General features: G+C 40.5%; 1 pseudogene; it reads right to left on the bottom strand.

The window, feature by feature from the left end:
• Positions 1-1055: 1055 nt before the first annotated feature.
• LOC106986729 (Y-box-binding protein 1-like) lies at positions 1056-2669 on the bottom strand (annotated as a pseudogene).
• Between the last annotated feature and the right edge of the window lie 16271 nt (positions 2670-18940).

Here is an 18940-nt window from a genome sequence, read left to right as displayed (position 1 = left end):
GGACTTTGAGGACTATTAGGGTAATGAAGATTAATAGTTCCATTAGCCTTTCACTTTCATGCTAAACCAAAGCCACAGATCATTGAAGAGACAAAAGGTATTCTAAATATCATGTAATTGTCATTGACTGAGAACAATGAGGCACTGCCTTCGGTTCCTTGCAGTAAGTTTTGTTTCAGTCTTTGCTTGGTAACCAGAACTTTCTTTGGCCCAGATTATACCACTGAAAACAATCACTATATTGTCCTCTCTTCTGAGGTTTATTAAAAGCAGCTCTTGTTCTGTGGTGATATCTTCAGTGGTAGGGGAAATGAGATGTCAGGTCTGTTTCTCTGCCCTACATTTTGGAATTCTTGAGAGACTACTGTTCTTGAAACGCGGCGCTAACATTAGAGGGCTTCCGTTGGGAAATTTTGAGTCATGGTAATTACCTAGAGAAAAATTGACAAAGTATATTTTTTGTCCTGTTTCATAAGTACATAATGAGGGTTTACCTGGCATTTCCACTAAACCACCGCATGAATTTAGGGTGGTTGCTTCTCTTACTGGGGCCTCAGTTTTCACGTCAGCAGAGTAGAGCTGAAGTACATGATCTCAAAGTTCCCATCCAACTCAAATAGTTGGTGATTTGTTGATTTTTGACTAAAATTGGGTAAATTAATGCATGCAGTTTTTACTTTGTATCTAGAGAGACGAAGTAATTTTTCTGACAAGAAATTCAACATATCAATGCTGTCATGTTGCTACTTTTACAGTTTTTTTTTATTAAGACCTTTTATTAACAGGTGCTTGCCATTTTTTGACTTTTTTGAAAAAATCAAGTTGTGATCTTTCATTACAAATTAAAAATGAGGTTCCTGGGGTGCCTGGGTAGCTCAGTCAGTTAAACATCCGACTTCAGCTCAGGTCATGATCTCAACGTGGATGCGAGCCCCACATCAGGCTCTGTGCTGACAGCTCAGAGCTTGGAGCCTGCTTCAGATTCTGTCTGTCTGTCTCTGTCTCTGCCGCTCCCCCACTCATGCCCTGTCTCTCTCTCTCTCTCTCTGTCAAAAATAAACATTAAAAGTGAGATTCCTAAAAATCTCACCTTGATCAGGTATGAAACATTTGAAAAATCGTTAAAGGTATATTGAGGAAAAAAACCCAGCCTTACCAAAAAGAGACCTCTTTAGGCAAAAATAATAAAAACTCCATGTGCATAGATAATGCAGATAGTTCTATTTATCTGGTCAGTGGGCAAGAAGCAAGCCCTTAAGGTCTTCAGGTCCAATCTTTCGTTCATTTCTTATCGCTGGAATTTCATATCCGTTTCTCCTTGTTGGAGGACTAAACAGGATGACGGTAGAGATGGTAAATCAGGATATACTCAGCCCCGGCCTGCTCAGCCTCAGAAGAGGACAGATCCTCAGCTGGGGGACCCGCTGCTTTTGTGTCTTTGGCACCTTGCGCTTTAGCGTTCTCTGGGCGACCGTGTGGGTGATCAAAATTGTGGCGGTACGGATGTTGAGGTGACTGCTCACCTTCACTCTCATCGCCTTGATCTTATCTTCTTCACTGCCGTCCTCTCTAAGCTGACTTTGGCAAAGAGGACCCCGTGGGTCAACAGCCCCGAAACATATCCTGTCTCACTGGTCTACCTCGTTCTCTTGCACCCTGGTGGTGAACATCCTGCAATCACCTCTTCCCGCACAGCAGGGTCGGAAGACTGTGGCCCACGTCCACACGGTCTCCGCACGTAGTAAGGTGCGAACCATCTACTGCGGTGGGGTCGGCGCTGTGAGGGCCTGGCCTTCGGGAGCACTCTCAGATGCCTCGTTCTTTTCCCCACACTCACTCTTCGGTAATTGTGCCGGGAATCGCGTGGAGGTCCCCTGCCACGTGGAGAGTGCCCATAATGCTTACGACCCGCTGCAATACTCACTGCCTTGCACTGGGCCAGCTCCACCCTGGCCCGTGACATTCGCTGCCTCCGCACCCCCTTTCTCCTTCAGCGTCCAACTCCACAGTCTCTCCGTCCCCTACACTGTGAGGTACTTCCTGGGGTAATTCTTTATGGCACTTCTGTATCTCCGTCGGTGTCATTCCTGTTGATGAAACCATATCCGTTTCCTACACGGGACCATCTTCCCAAAACCTTGGTCGAGATGACGCTCCCGTCCCCCCGGCAGGCACCTCAGAGGTGAGGCCCCCCAGCCTCTGTTCCCTTCGCTGCTGAGCCTGGTGCCGGGCTCGGCGTGTCGGTGAGGGCGGGGGCGGCTGCTGGGGGGTAGGCCTCTCTGCTCAAGGTTAAGGTGATGATGACTGGGGCCGGCTGCCGCAGCTGTGGCCCCTCCCGGGCGTGATGGTAACTGAGCCAGGCCTATGCGGCTGCTCAGGGCTCTCCGGGGTCCGCTCTCTGCTCCAGCTACCGATCCAACTCGGTTCTTAGGCTTTTTAAACTTCACTTCTTCGAATGAGCTTAATGCGCTTTGACACTTCTTAGACTTTATTATCTCTGAAGCTGTCTCGGCTTTGTTTCATTAATTCTCACCATGTTTGTTTGAGCACAGGTGGTGGGAAGGTTATTCTCTTTGTTTCGCGGATGAAAAAACAAGGCGGGCTAACTTACGTTCTTTAAGGCTTTGGGGGATTAAAAAGGAGCATAAGGACGAGGACTGGGCCGACATAATAAAGAGGAGGACGGAAAGAAAAGGAGACCCTGGCAACTGAAGTTGGGTATGGGATGTGGGAACAGAACAGAGAGTATCTGGGGCCTGTTGCCAGGGAGCCACTTGACAGTAAGAGTAAGAGGTAGTCGGCAGGAGTAGTCAGATTGATCGTGATTCCGTTTGCCCAGCCCAGACTGTGAGAACTTTTCTAGGAATTAGATGCTAACTGTGAAAGTGGACCTCATAAGTTTTCTAACCTAGCATTTTACCCTATACCTCATTTTCCTCTGAAAGCTCGAAAGCAACAATGACTCCTAACTCTTAGGGTGCTTGGTATTTTATACGCAGTATCTCGGTTAAATTCTTATGGGCAGATACTATTAGTGTGTCCCTATTACAGCAGCTAAGGAAGCTGGACTTTTGGGCCAGGTCACATGGCCTGTAAATTGTGAAGCTAGCGCCGGAGTTGACACCCGCCCCAACGTAAGTCTGCACTTGGCAAAACTGTGCTCTAATGCTTCTCCAATGACTGATATTCAAACAGCGGGTATAGTCCTATCATTTTTGCCTGCACACCTAATTGCTTTATAAAAATACGTTTCAATTGCTTCATGAGAATTTTGACACTTCTCTCACTTGGTCTACCTAGTTAGAAATATGTGGTTTGTTTTCTTTCTATGAAAACAGAAAGAACAGAACTCTATTGCAATTCGTTTCAACCAGTATGTAGGGAGGCCTCATTTGTACCGTTTAATATGCAGAAGACTTGACATATGAAGATAAATGATACAGTTTCAATCTTCAGAGCATGTATAGCAATTGAAATAGGCCCATCTCTTGGGCAGGGCAACGTGGGTGGTCGTACTATGTCCCACGCATTTGCAGTGACAGCCTGGATGTTGCACTTTGATGTGTTCTGTCTATCCCAGAGATCCTATGAAAGATACCTACCTACAGAGTGGCTTCCTTCTACAAATGATTTTCCCAGGCAGCCTTCACGGGTTGTTTCCCCAGGGCCACAACTATTTCTAGTGATGGCCATGGATACATGTAATAAATAACCAGCTGGCAAAGCTCTGAGTCAGTGCAGAGGAAGGACTATTTGTATATATTCCAGACGTGTGAAAATGATAGTAGAAAAGACTGAGTCTTCAAGGGTACGTAGTCTTAAAGCTGGCAAGAAATGGTTATTGATGGGGAGACAAGTATAGGTGGAAAGACCAAAGCCATGCTATGGAAGTGTAAGAGGTATGACGAAAGCAGATTTCTTAAGTTCTGCATTGCCACGAACAGGCACTTTAATTTTGATATGGACAAAATGGAAAGATAGCAATCAATGCACACATTACAGTTCTGAAGGCTGGGATCAGTGTGTAGGTAATAGTTTTCTATAATCCAGTGGTTTCCAAAATGTGGTTCACAGAACACTTGAGTTCTAAGGAGTCTTCTCGTTGGCCACCCGTGTCATGTTAATATTTACAAAGTCAGTCCTATCTTAATATTTACAAAGTCGATCCTACCTAGGGTTAAGATAATGCATGCATGGAACTGACAGTATTTCATAGCAACACACACACAAGAGCTTGATGAAAAGGTAAGATAAATTATTCAAAAGTTATAGAAATTAAAACCTTCTTATGCAATTTACTTAAACTTTAAATAATTTTTAGAGGCATGAACTGCGGATGTCAAGTAATATTTCCATTGTTGCCTAAAGGTATATTCTTAAGAATTGCAAAGCATTCTTTGTTTCAAAAGTCTGTGGCAACAGACAAGATTGATATCAAACTGAATAATTCATCAGCTAAACTTTGCACATAGCCATTAGCAGTAATTCTGATGAGGATGCATACAGGGAACTTGTTCAAACTTTTCTCCTAAGTTTAGCGTTGAACTTAAACTGTTCCTGATTCAGATTTCATATGTTTGTCAAGAGATTCAACCTCCTTACTGAAAAAACATCTAAGGAGGCTCATACACTTGAGAAGATGTCCAATATTTCCCTTTCCATATGAAATATACATGGATTAAAAATGTTTGGTGCTATATATTTAATGGATTAAAAATGTTTGGTGCTATATATTTAACTTTATCCAGATTCTTCTTATAAAAGTACATCTTGAATCCCCAAATGTTAATATCTAATTTTTGGCCCATAGAGGAAGCTTGAGAAATATGTATTGGGGTGCCTGGGTGGCTCAGTCGGTTAAGCGTCTGACTTCGGCTCAGGTCATGGTCTCACGGTTCGTGAGTTTGAGCCCCATGTCGGGCTCTGTGTTGACAGCTCAGAGCCTGGAGCCTGCTTCAATTCAGATTCTGTGTCTCTCTCTCTCTCTCTGCACCCCCCACCGACCACACACACACTTGTGTTCTGTCTCTCTCTCTCTCTCTCAAGAATAAGTAAAACACTAAAAAATTTTTAAAAATATGTACTGAATATATATAGTTCTACAACAATCTGCCTTTATATACAGTCACAATCTTCTCCACACAACATTTCTGAGAAGCACAGAAATAAGAAATATTAATTTCCTCATTTAGAGATGAGGGTATTAAGGCCCAAAGTGTTTGAATTATTATCCTAAATTCACATGAATATTTTAGTGTTAGAACCGACATAGCATGCAGGTTACCAAATCCAAGTCCAATGCTCTTATGTCAAGTCAGACTGTATTATGTGATTCATATTATCAGTTCTTCAAAAATACTTTGAGTCATTTCTCTATAGAAGCTAACATATAAAAAACTGTAACAGAAATAAAAAAGAATAAGATCATAAATATACATGAAGTCATAAGCTAATCCATATCCTGTGGTCAAGAATTTACTGTGGATCTAAATTTCCTTGCAGCGAAGTAGAAAGTTATATAATTTGTATCATTTGACAAATGGAAAAATACAGGTAATGTGATATCGTGTCACCACCATGCTAAAAACTCTCCCGATGGCTTTTCATTGCACTTATAGATAATTCAAACTTCACATCATAGCCCACAAGGCACAGAATACTCTGGCTCCCGTTATTTTTCTATTCTCATCAATTATTACTTTCCTCATTGTTAACTATGTTCTAATCTCTTGGTTCTGTCAACATGCCACATTTATTTCCCACCTTCAAGTCTTTGGACTCACTATTCAATACAGTGGCAATACTGCTCCTCACAGATCTTCACATGACTAGTTCCTTCTTATTATCCAGGTCCTAGGTCAAAAGTCTTAGTTTCTCATTATTCAAGAGTCAGAGAAACTATACTTGACCATCTTATCCAAATTAATCATTTTCCCAGCTATTCCCTGGTTAATTATCATAGCCTACTTATTTATAGTACACGGCCCTCTCTGAAATTTTCATGTTTATTAATTTTTGTTCACTTCTCTTCTTGCCCTCCAACTAGAATAAAAATTCCACAAGAGCAAGAAACTCATGTGTGCCCCCAACACAATTGGATCTCCAGCACCAAGGACAGAGCCAATCAGGCATTCAATTGAAAATCGATGTGAAAGTCATTGAGCGGGATGAACTTTCCTTAAAACTTCATCCTAAAACCTCACAAACTCTTAAAAAGCCTTTGAAAACATGATGCACTATGGCTTTAGCATCTACTTTTAGATTATGCAGCAGTCACCAATGAGACGAGGTAGAATAAAGAGAGAGTCCATTGCAGAACTTTGAGTAAAACTAATATGAAATGGAAGACCAACAAAATAAGAGCCTTTGAAGGAGAGTAACATGAAATGTCCAGAAAGAGGGAAAAAACAGCGAGGTTAGTGTTACAAAATGAAAGTGACAAGAAGGTATTTCAAAGCAGGTCATGAACAGTATGGATGCCAGAAAAGTATTCAATGAATTTTTCAACAAAGCTACTAGTGGTAACCTTGGCAAAAGCAAATTCAGGTGAGTGGCAGCGGTGATGATGCAAGTCAGAGCGCAGTGGATTAATGAGAGAATGTAACATGGAATTTCAACATAAAAAATAGATGCCATGGTTTTGTGCTGGGCATTTCTGGAGTAGATTTGTATTTGTTTGATTTGACCTCTTAAAGAATCTCAATTTAGCTGTACTCAAGTGTCTTAGAGGAGCACTGCCTTCTGATGAGATACTGAATTGGATATTTGCAAATAAATTGGATTTTTCCCCACTAGCCAGGCTTTTAAATATTTGAATACCTACATATTGTACACCTTAAATATTCTCTTCTGCAGGCTAAATATTTATAGATTCTCCAACCATGCCCACTTATGACCTGGCTTCGGAGCCTTTACTTGCCTGCTTAGAGTGGTCCTGTGACCACTCTAGTTTGTCAATGTCATCCTACAATGTGATTTCTAGAAATATTTAAGGACATCGCTCACCTTTTCAATACTTGTAATAGTTCCTCATCGCCCCATTCATTCTGACTTCTAAGACCTTCAACATTGACTTTAACAAATATTCTTAGGCATTATCTCCATTTCCCTACATTATTTACAATACACATCTACACCAGGGGTCAGCAAACTTTTTCTGTGAAGCGCCAGATAGTAAATATGTTTGGCTTTGCAAACCATATGTTCTCTGTTACAGCTACTCAATATGTCATAAACAGTACAATATATAATAACTGTACAATAGACAATAAATACATTAGTGAATGACTCTGGCTGAGTTCCAGTAACACTTCATTGGGGAAAAAAAGTCAGCAGGCTGAATTTGGGCCTTGAGCCATAATTTGCCAACCCATGTTCTAGACAAACAAAATGCCTTGTTCATGCTCTCCACCAACCCCTAACCTCCCCCTTCCCCCAATTAGTGAAAGTAAAGGCAATGCTGATAGAACCAGAAGACTCAAGTACAGCAGTTCGTATGAGAGGAAAAGTTTTTCCTTCTTCCACATCATTCTGGCGTGAGTGGGCCAGATTGGTTCCTAACTCTGTTTCGCAAGATCATTCATTCGGTACCTGAGCTCTTTCTTGCTAAAGGCAGCGGGTGATTGGCAACTCCGAGTAATACGCAGGCACCAGTACTGTATCTCTTGTTGATCACTTCCCCTAGAGCAATAGGCTTATATTATCCTTGTTTTAGCTTAAAAACTATTGAAAAAGGTAGCTTTGCCAAATGTTTTGACCCTACATCAAATGGGGTTCACTTTCCAAGCCTACCACCTCTTTTCCTACCCATGAAGCCATTGACTCACACGTTAGATTTTTGTTGTGGTGGTTCCTCTCTTCTGATACCAACTTCTACAGTAGAGTAGGGTAGTGTGTGTTAAATTGACCAAAACCTGGGGAAAAACAACATATTAAAGGTTAATTTCTCATATGTTTAACTGTTCAGGGTGGTTCCGGGCTGTTGAAAGAGACTCTGCTCCACAGTCATTAACAGACCTAGGGTGATGGCCACCCTGCCATATTCAACGTGTGGCTTCAAAGTGCATCTGGGTGGTTGTCATAAGTTTGTTGGAAGAGGAAAAGAACAAAGAAGAACTCATATAAAAAAAAAATCTTTATGATCCAGGACATGATTTTCTCTCATGTTACACTGACTATAATTCTGTCATATGGCCATACTTCATTGCAAGTGAGGCTGAGAAATGTAGTTCAGCTATATGCCTAGGAGGAAAACAAAAATGAATTATGGTAAATAGTCATTAGTTTCTGTACACCATCTGTCAAGACTCTGCAGTATTGTTCCATTCATGATTTCCTCACTCTCATTTTCTCTTTTGTATGAATCTCTACAGTTCTTTTTGTGTGCTCTTCATGACACACAGACTTCTCTACCTGAAATGCAGATATTGGTGGGCCTGAATTTGATGGTTATTAAAGACAGGAACACTGGAACTCTGCCTTCTGGCCTGCAGCACTGGAATCTGGAATTGCAGCCAGTGACCCGGTGGCAGAGCACAGCAGAAAGACAGATTAGGCTTTGTGTGTCTGACTCATCTTCGTATCACTTACTCCCAGCATACGGCATTGAAATAAATGGAAACCCAATTAGCGTGGTTGAAATCACACCTTATCATCTCCCACTTCTCTTGGGCTTTATTTAAATCTTACAATTTTACTTCCAACCTGCAGTACACTCTTCTTTGGGTAACTCTCCGATTCATAGTAATTCCCCCTTCCCTTGGAAAAACCTCAGTACAGAGAGGAAACCAGTACAAATAATTAGGTGAATTTTCAATCTGTAACTATAGCTGGCTGTTCCATAGACTAAATAAAATTATTTCTACAGGACATTTGGGCACATTGAAACAGAGACCGGGAGTGTTCAGAGCCAAATCATGTTAATGACAGAATATTAGGGAGAAGATCCACCATTTTCTGCTGTTGAAGTTCCAGGTCCACCCTAATTCCAGCCCTTTGTGTGCCTTGGCTATTAAAAATCTTTCTTCAAAACTGTGAAATACAACAGTACCCTTTCAGTGTACTTGACATTTTGTTAAAACACTAAAATTAGTTTCTTCTGCTCGCTACCAAAGGAAACTTGTTATTACCATGTCACTGTTAGAGTTTTACTTTTCTGGGGTAGAGGGAAGTATAATGGTATTTGAGTCATTATTCTTTCTCTTAAGCACACGGTGACATCATACCTGTGCCATGAGCTATGGGCCCAAGTCATTCTAACTTGTCCCCACAGTTGTTACTTGCTTTGAGTCTGATATTTGTGTAGCTGGATTTTAGAACTCTAACATTTTTGTTTGTATGTTATTATTATTTGTTTTTGGATTTTGTTCATTGTTCCAGACTGTTAAGGTCATTTCTAGTCGTGACAGGACACACAATGCAGCAGAGAATGCTAGCCCTCAGCAAGAAGTGTACTCTCCTCTTCCGCCTGAAACTTCTCTATACGACATCTCTTAGGGGTCCTGCGTCACTTGCAGGCCTGACCTGTAAAACCTCTTTTGTAATCCTCCACACTCTCTCCCTTGTCTCCTGGCTACATACAAATGATCCATTGGAGGACTCCAAAGCCCTAAAAAAAACAGTGGAACAATTAGATTGAAAGAACCTAGGTCCTCAAAAGACTGCATCAAACAGATCTTGGTCTGCAGTTTGAAGAAAAAGTAAACTTGTCTGTATTAAGCCTTTGAAATGTAGGGATTATTTATAACAGCTGTCAAATAACAAAAATCTGAATGTATATAAGGAAGGGCTATTCAAAAAGACGATTGCAATAAATAGAACATGCTGACCTCAGGATCTGCAAGTGTCTTAAAATCAAACAGTGGAAGGTCTTAAAAAAATGGGAAACGGTAAGAGGGTTGGTAGGAACTTTAGTGGGGGAGGGGGGAGGCAAGCAGCGGGGGTGGGAAGGTGGAAAACTCCAGGCACTTCAACAACAAAATCTGGTTCTGTAGTCAGCCAATTCATGGAATGAGCCACAAGGGAGGATGTCTGTATCTTGGTGCTTGCTAAGCAGGGGCGAAACCAAAGTTCAGGGACCTGTGTGGAGGAGAGAAGCCTGACTAAAATTTGGTCAAGTAATGTGGAATTGTGAGTACATGGTCACAGTCTATCTTGACTAATCCAGTCTCTCTCCTCAGTTTCGTCAATCCTACTAACTCAGTCAACACGCCATCGGGGTACTTACTAAACTGCATATTGTTCCTACTCTGGCCAGGCTCAGCCCCCTCTAACAACAGTAAGAGATTAGAGAGAGCTACTGTAGCACCAGACTTAGGAACCCAGACCTTTTGGTGAAAACCTCTCTAGAGAATGAATTCTTCTACCTCTCATTCCGGGTTACCTCCTCAGTATGATGCCACAGATAAAAGAAAAAGGGTAACATAGCTCACATTCATAAGAGAGAAAATGTACCGTGATAATGTAAGATGTTAACAAAAGGAAAAAACTGGGCAAGAGGATTACAGGTACTCTGTGCTATCTATGTAACATTTCTGTAAATATAAAACCATTCTAAAATGTAAACATTTCATGCTTCTGACAAATATTGAAAATAATAAGTGATGGCAAGGATGCAGGGGAAAGGGAGCATCCATACATTGCTGGTGGGAATGCAAAATTGTGCAACCACTTCGGAAGACAATTTGGCGGTTGCTAATAAGGTCAAACCTCCACTTACCGTATGGAACAGCAGTCCTACTCCTAGACATTACACCAGAAAAATCATCATTTGTGTTCACTCCAAAACGTCTAAGGGAAAGTTTAAGGCACCTTTATACATCATCATCAAAAGCTTTAAACAACTCCAATGGCAGGAATATACCGTTAATACATACAACAGTATGGATAAATATCAAATGCATTATCATAAGTGAAGACGGAAAAATTATATATACTCTACGATTCTATGTATGTGACTTTATATGTAGACATAGATAATAGACGAGAGGTCTCCCTGGACTTGGGGGTACTGGGATGGGTTACTACAAAAGAGCAGCATGGGAGGATTTGGAGACGTGATGGAACTGTTCTGTATCATGAGCGTGGCAGTGGTTACATAAGTGTATACATTTGTCAAAACCTGTAGAACTGAACCCCAAAAGAGTATGACCCTGTGTAATTTTATTATTTTTTAAATGTTTATTTATTTATTTTGAGAGAGAGAGAGAAAGAGCATGAACAGGGCAGGGGCAGCAAGCAGGGAGAGAAAGAATCCCAAGCAGGCTCTGTGCTGTCAGTGCAGAGCCCAGTGCAGGGCTCAATCCCATGAACCGTGAGATCACGACCTGAGCGGATGCTCAACCGACTGAGCCACCCAGGGACCCCCTACCCTGTGTAATCTTAAATGTATGGATGACAAAATAAACATTGAAAGGAAAAGGGTGGGATATGATATGCAGCAAATTCTAATCAAAAGAAACCTGATAAAACTGATATTACATAAGATGAAGGCCAAAAAGACCCCTACAACAAAAATTATGTATATTCTGTCCTTAAAGCAAATCTCAACAAATATAGAGAATAAAAACATCCGAATAAAATTCTCTGACCAATTAGGCTAGAAATTAATAACGAAAGAGTAGCCATAAAATTCCCATATGTTTTAAAATTTAAACAGTGCACATCTAAATAACTCATTAACAAAAAGAAAATAACTGCATTTAGGTAGTATTTTACCATAAATGATAATGCAAATCAGATGTATTAAAACATGTAGAACACAGCTAAAGCAGTAATCAAAGAAAAACTTATAGATTTAAATACTTCTATTAGAAGCGAAAGCCTGAAAATCAACATTATGTGAATCTTCATCTTACATAAGAGAAAAGAACAGCAAAGTATGGGGTGCCTGGGTGGCTCAGTCGGATAAGCATCTGACTCTTGATTTCTGCTCAGGTCATGGTCCCTAGTTCATGAGATTGAGCCCTATGTCAGGCTCTGTGCTGACAGTGCAGACCTGCTTGGGATTCTCTCTCTCTCTCTCTCTCTCTCTCTCTCTCTCTCTCTCAAAATAAATAAATTTTAGAAAAAAGAAAAAGAAAAGAATAGCAAAGTAAACCCAATGAGAATAGAAGAAAAATAATAAAGGAACCAATATCAGTGAAATAGAGACGATCAAACGGAAAGATTCTACCTAGAAATTGCTAAAATGACCAACCTCTTGTCATTTAAAACGACCTATTGAAAAACAAGGAAAAGATACAAAGAAATGTCAGGAATGACGGGATGTCAAGATGTGGAAGACTCAATACTAGAAAGATGCTGCTTCTCACCCATTTCATCAATGGATACAACCCTTATCCCAATTAAAATCCTGGAAGGTTTTTTGAGCAACTGGGCTTATCATCAAAAGTCTCATTTAAGAAACACGTAGCGCTTCAAGAATGGAAAATTATGATCTCAAAAGTGAAGTGCAAGTGCAAGAGGAATGCTTATCAAAGAAAATGTTAGCCATGTGTGTAAATCTACACAGAAACTGTTAGTACAAAAAATAGTGTCCTGTTTGGGGGATATAAAGATTATAGCTGAAATAGTAAACATTTTGTCGTTGTGAAAAAGGAAATTTTCACTGAATTTTGACCATGTACATGTGGACTTGGTTCCTCTGAGCCTGGAGAGAGTATGATAGCAAATAACTGAGGCCTCAGGAAAAAAAAAAAAAGAATCAGAGCAAGGGCTTCTAGAAAAACTATTTAGAATGAATGGAAAAACAGCCAGTGAACATATAGCCGTACTATGTAGACTCAGTAAAAAGATTCGGGAATCATTCATAGGTTTGCCCCTGAGCTCCACTAAATCCCAAAGATCTTCAACTGGCAAGACAAAGACTTGTTCCAACTAAACAACCACTTTGCCTTGTGGAATTATGGTTTTCTTCCTTTGCCTTTTGTCATGCAAAGAGTTCATGGACATATACCCCAAGCACCACTTGGCGCAGAAGTAACGTAGAGCTCATGGGAAAAAAAAAAACGTCTAAGTAGATAAATAGTATACATCACGCAGTACTCCAAACATTCATTACTCCATACCCAGGAGGCATATAGATGTTCTGTTTGCACCAGGTCTAAAGTTCCAACAGGACGGGAGCCTACTTTTATTATTATTATTATTATTATTATTATTATTAATTTTTTTGACCCCCTTCACCTATGTTTCCGCCAATCTGTTCTTTGTATCTATGAGCTTGTTATTTGTTTTTTAGATTTTATACATAAGAAAGATCATGCAGTATTTGTCTTTCTCTGTCTAACTTATTTCACTTAACATAATGTCCTCAAGGTCCATCCATGTTGTTGCGAGCAGCAAGATTGCAAATGAGTAAGATTATTCAGCCATATCCAGTCAAAACCACAATGAGGGGCACCTACGTGGCTCAGTCAGTTAGTTAAGTGTCAGACTCTTGATTTCGGCTCAGGCCATGATCTCACGGTTTGTGAGATCCAGTCCCGCGTCAGGCTCTGCACTGACTCATGAGCCTGCTTGAGTGTCTCTCCCTCTCTCTCTCTCCCTCTCTGCCCCTCCCCACTGGTGTGCAAGTGCACATACATGCATTCTCCCCCTCTCTCTCAAAATAAATAAATAAATAAATAAGCATTGAAAAAAAAAACCACAACGAGCTGTCACCGCACCTCGCACCTGTCAGAACAGCGAAAATAAAAAACACCAAAATAGCAAGTGTTGGTGTGAATGTGCAGAAAAGGGAACCCTCGTGCACTGTAGGTGGGAACGCAAGCTGGGGAAGCCACTGTGGAAGAGGGTATGGAGGTTCCTCAAAGAATGAAAAATAGAAATACTGTATGATGTAGTAATTGCACTACTGGGTGTTTACCCAAAGAATACGAAAACACTCATCAAAATGTTACATGCACCCCTATGTTTATAGCAGCATTATTTACAACAGCCAAATTATGGAAGCAGCCCAAATGTCCATTGACAGACGAATGGATAAAGATGCGGTATATACATGCAATGGAACCTTATTTAGCCATAAAAAATGAGATCTTGCCGTCAGCAACAACATGGATGGAGCTAGAGAGTATAATGCTAAGTGAAATAAGGCAGTCAGAGAAGGACAAATACCATGTGACTTCATTCACATGTGGAATTTAAGAAACAAAACAAACAAGCAGAGGGAGGAAAAAAGAGACAGAGAGACAAAGTAAGAAATAGACTTTTAACTATAGAGGACAAGCTGATGGTTACCACAGGGGACGTGGGGGGAGGGTATGGGCGCAATAGGTGAAGGGGATTAAGAGTACACATACTGGGACGCCCGGGTGGCTCAGTTGGTGAAGCATCCGACTCTTGATTTTGGCTCAGGTCATGATCCCAGGGTCATGGGTTCAGGCCCTGCACAGGGCTCTGTGCTAGCACAGGGCCTGCTTGGGATTCTCTCTCCCTCTCCCTCTGCCCCTCTCCTGCTAATGTGTTCTCTCTCTCTCTCTCAAAAAAAAAAATTGTTTTAATGAAAAAAAGAGTACACGTATCATGATGTGCACTGAGTAATGTAGAGAATTGTTGAATCACTATATTGTGCACCTGAAACTAATATACCGCTGTGTTTTGACCCTAGTAGAATTGAAATAAAATAAATAAAAATTAAAAGCGTAGAAATTTGCTGAAATATAGGGAGAAAAAGTGAAATGAGAGAAATAAAACACCAGTTAAATAAAGACAAGGAAGTAAAGAAAACAAACAAGGAAAAGTTGTCAGATGACAAGATAGAAAATCCAAATATATCGGTAATCACGCTAAACACAAATGGACTGATAATGGTGTAAGCAACACAATTTACAAGCTTACTCCTATACTCCCATATTAGGAAATTCATTATTTTCAAGCATATATGAAGCATTTATAAAAGTTAACTTCATATTAGGCTGTCAACCCCATCAACAAGTTTCAAAGTATGGTATCCAGTGTCATACACATCGTACTTTCCAACTATGATGCATTCCAATTAGAGATGTTATAAAAAGACAACCAAAACATACATTTGGAAATTTAAAAACACACTCATGTCAAAAACAAATTATGATGGAAATTAGGAAATACGTAAAAGTAGATAATACTGAAAAGACCAAACACAAAATAACCAAACGTGTTAGATGCAGCTAACGCGGCTCTTGCATTAAAAACAAAAATGGAAAGTGAAGAAACTAAAGAAGTTAGAAAAAGAATTTATAAATTCAAGTCAGGATAATAGAAATAATTTTTAAAATACAAAAACAAATATCTGAAATAGAATGTAGCCAAGAGATCAATGTGGCTGCAGTGAAAAGAGACGGGAGCGTCACTGAAAATGAAGTCAGAGAAGTGAGAGAGGAAAGGGAACCGGATGATTCAGAGCCTTTTAGGTCTCAGTGAAGACTGTGGCTTCTATTCTGAAGGAGCTGGGAAATCATGGGAGGGTTTTAAAAAGAGTAGTGACATGAGCTGATTGACATCCTAATTTGAGACTGGACTAAATGAAGGCAAAAAAAAATAAGGAGACCAGTCACCAGGTTACTGCAATAATCCAGGGAGAGATAGTGGTGGTTTAATCCAAGTCAATGGCAGTGGGAATAGTTAGAAGTAGTCAAATCTAGGGGCGCCTGGGTGGCTCAGTCAGTTAAGCGTCCAACTTCGGCTCAGGTCATGATCTCAGGGCTTGTGGGTTTGAGCCCCGCATCAGGCTCTGTGCTGACAGCTCAGAGCCCGGAGCCTGTTTCAGATTCTGTGTCTCCCTCTCTCTCCGCCCCTCCCCTGCTTATGTTCTGTCTCTGTCTCTCAAAAATAAATAAAAACATTTTAAAACAAGTAGTCAAATCTAGAATATATTTCAGGATTGGAGGTGATAAGATTTATTAATGGACAATATACAGGGTGTGAGAAAGAGGTCAAGAATATGGCAAGATATTTTGACCTGAGGACTGAGGTTGTTATTAATTAAGATGGGAAAGACTGTGGGAGGAGTTGACATGGAATGTAATATGAAGAGTGTGGTTTGGTACATATTAAATTCCAGTTGTTATCAGATATTCAAATTAGGGTATCAAGTATGCAGTTGGAAATCTAGGTTAGGATTCAGAAATATATTCTTTTTTCTTCATTTTTTTTTCTTTTTTTTTTTTTTGAGAGAGGGAGAGACACAGAGAATGAATAGGGGAAGAGCAGAGAGAGAGGGAGACACAGAATCGGAAGCAGGCTCCAGACTCCAAGCTGTCAGCACAGAGCCCGAAGTGGGGCTTGAACCCACAAACAGTGAGATCATGACCTGAGCCAAAGTTGGACCCTCAACCGACTGACCACTCAGGCACCCCAGAAATACATCCTTTCTAACATGGCCAAGCCTTTACATATAACTTCAATATAAAGATTTGTGACTTAAATGACAAGTTAATTTATAATAACACAGCAATTAATTATCCTCATTCCCTTCTATTTTAGTGTCTATACTCCAGGATCACAGTGGATTCTCACACTGAGGGAATATTTAGCCTTTTAACTCTTCTGACACAGGATCCGAGCATTTAACTTGAACAGGATGTTGAACTATGTTCCAAAACCTAGGTTTCGAAACAGGTTCTTAAAATTTTATCAATGGAAATTTTATGTTCCCACTTAGGTAGTTTTAACTGTTGGTTGAAATGGCACGTCCCAAGCTGGCAATTATTTTTGAAAATCTGAAATCTCTAAACACATTTTTAAATCAATTAACACTCAGTAAATTGGTGCAAGTTATAGTTTTACGGTTAGTTTTTTGTTTTTTGTTTTTTGTTTTTTGTTTTTTAATTTAGATTCCATAGTTGTTTTCCTGCAAGGGGAGATTAAATACAATTGTTTTAAAATGGTTTCCCAAATTAAAAAAATAATAAACCAGACAATGCAAAAAACCTGTGACCAGTATAGGGCCTAACTATATTCAATGTTTTCTATTATTTCCACTCAGTCTTCTTCCTCTCTTTAGCCTCTTTTGTAAAAGTAGCCAATGAAAAATTCTCCTACCCATTATCCTCTGCCTCCCATTTTGAAAAGATGAGGCCTCAACATTTTTTTCCCCTTTTGTGCCTGATGGTTCAACTTCAAAATATGATCAGAATTTGCCCTTTAGCCTTGACAGTCCCCGGAGCCCTAAATACTCTTCTAATTTCCCCCTCTCCTGTGAGGGCAAAATGACTTGTAAAAGGGTCAGGATGTATTTCTAGACATCCTAAATTTTCCACGTGACTTTAAATGGAAGTCCTTAATTACTTGAAGCTTTGTCCAACTCTGCACCCAGTCAATTTTCTTCCTCAGATTCTGACCTTCCCCCATAATTCAACTAGAGCCAGGCAGTAAAATCTGTTTATTCCTTTCATGAAGATACTCCTCCTTCTATCCATCTGGGGACTGCCTCCCTGTAACCTCTGGGAAATAGAATACTTTCTTGGCCCATTAATAAGACAATTAGATACTGACCTATATGCTTTGCCCTTCGGAAAGATTCCATCCAATGTTGCCTGTACTTGGAGTTTTCCAAAGTGGTCACATTCTCTTTAGTCAAAGCTAGGAGGGCTCGGTCATCTATGAAAACAAGAGGGAAGGCCACAGTTTCAGACAGTAAACTAACAAAGTCAGGAACACGGTAGTCCAGCTGATCATAAGAAGAAGAAGCAGTAGTTCTATTGTTTCATAATCTAGGTTCTCTGCCATGAATGGAATTGTGACTAGCAGTTAGACAGTACATATCATAGCGGGAAGGGAAACAAAAAGCAAATTTTACTTGAACTGCACCCTAGTCCTTCCCCTTGAGGAAGGCTTATGAAGAATGCATATGGCTTCCCACCACATTACCACTCATCACTGGCCCACAGTTTTGTCCATTATCATGTCATGAGCATGAAGGGAAGCAGTAACCAGGGAAACTTGGGGTAGCACATGTACTTTATCCATGATCAAAATGTCTTTTCTACCTAGTCACCAACTACATTCCTTGCTCCTATCTACGGTACATAAATACAGAAGAATAATGTATCTTCTTCTTTGTCTTGCCTGTGTCTTCATACCTTACTGACCAAAAAGTGTTTTTGTTAGTAAAGTCTTGGTTGTCTAATGTGGGTTATAAGCTTAGGAATCCCCCGGGCTTACACCAATGGCTTAACAAGGCATAAAGAAATACAAAAATCATAAAATGCTCACACCTGAGTTTGGGTAAACCAGATTGTCACTCCAAGAATAGGGAGGTGCAAAGACACCCTGAGAATATGGAGGCACAAAGGTGCCAGGAATAGGGAGGTGCAAAGGCATCCCAAAATAGATAGGGGGGCAGAGCCCCCAAAATAGAGAGGGAGAGGCAAAGGCCTAAAATAGGAATGGGTGCAAAGGTGCCCAATACACAGGTATATGAAATAAACAATAATAGATATTCAGGGTGGAAGCTCCCCCAATTTAGTACGATGGCAGAAAGCTGCTTTCACAGGAGGATAGGACCAGGTTAGGTAAACTGGTGAATTGAACTACGGGCCGCTGCGCTGCATGCAAAGCAGCCCGGAGCGGAGATGGTTAACAAAAGAAATGATGCCTTGTCAACCCTGAGGTGACTCCCCCTATCTGTCTCGTCCCCAAGGCTGGCTGAGATAAACAGAGGTGCTGTTTCATGTCTGCTGTAAACAACCTTCCTCCCGACAGCCCGGTGCCCGGATTTTGTTTTGTATTAACCCAAACCCCAAACAATGTATATCTTCAAAACCCCCCTCTTCCTTCATGTCCCCACGTTAATGTTCCCAGTTTCCTTGTCTCTTTGTACACGTCCATCACGTTTGTAAGCCTTCTGATCTTAATAAAAACGAGGGCAAGGACCTTTATTCAAAGCTCTTGTCTTTTCCCAGACATCAGCCATCTCTCGCTTTAATCCTGCGTCTGCTCTTTTGCTGGCCAAAAG

This window comes from Acinonyx jubatus, chromosome X (genome assembly GCF_027475565.1).
Source record: "Acinonyx jubatus isolate Ajub_Pintada_27869175 chromosome X, VMU_Ajub_asm_v1.0, whole genome shotgun sequence".
In the NCBI taxonomy this organism is placed as follows: domain Eukaryota; kingdom Metazoa; phylum Chordata; class Mammalia; order Carnivora; family Felidae; genus Acinonyx; species Acinonyx jubatus.
This window is presented reverse-complemented; position numbering and strand designations above follow the sequence as displayed.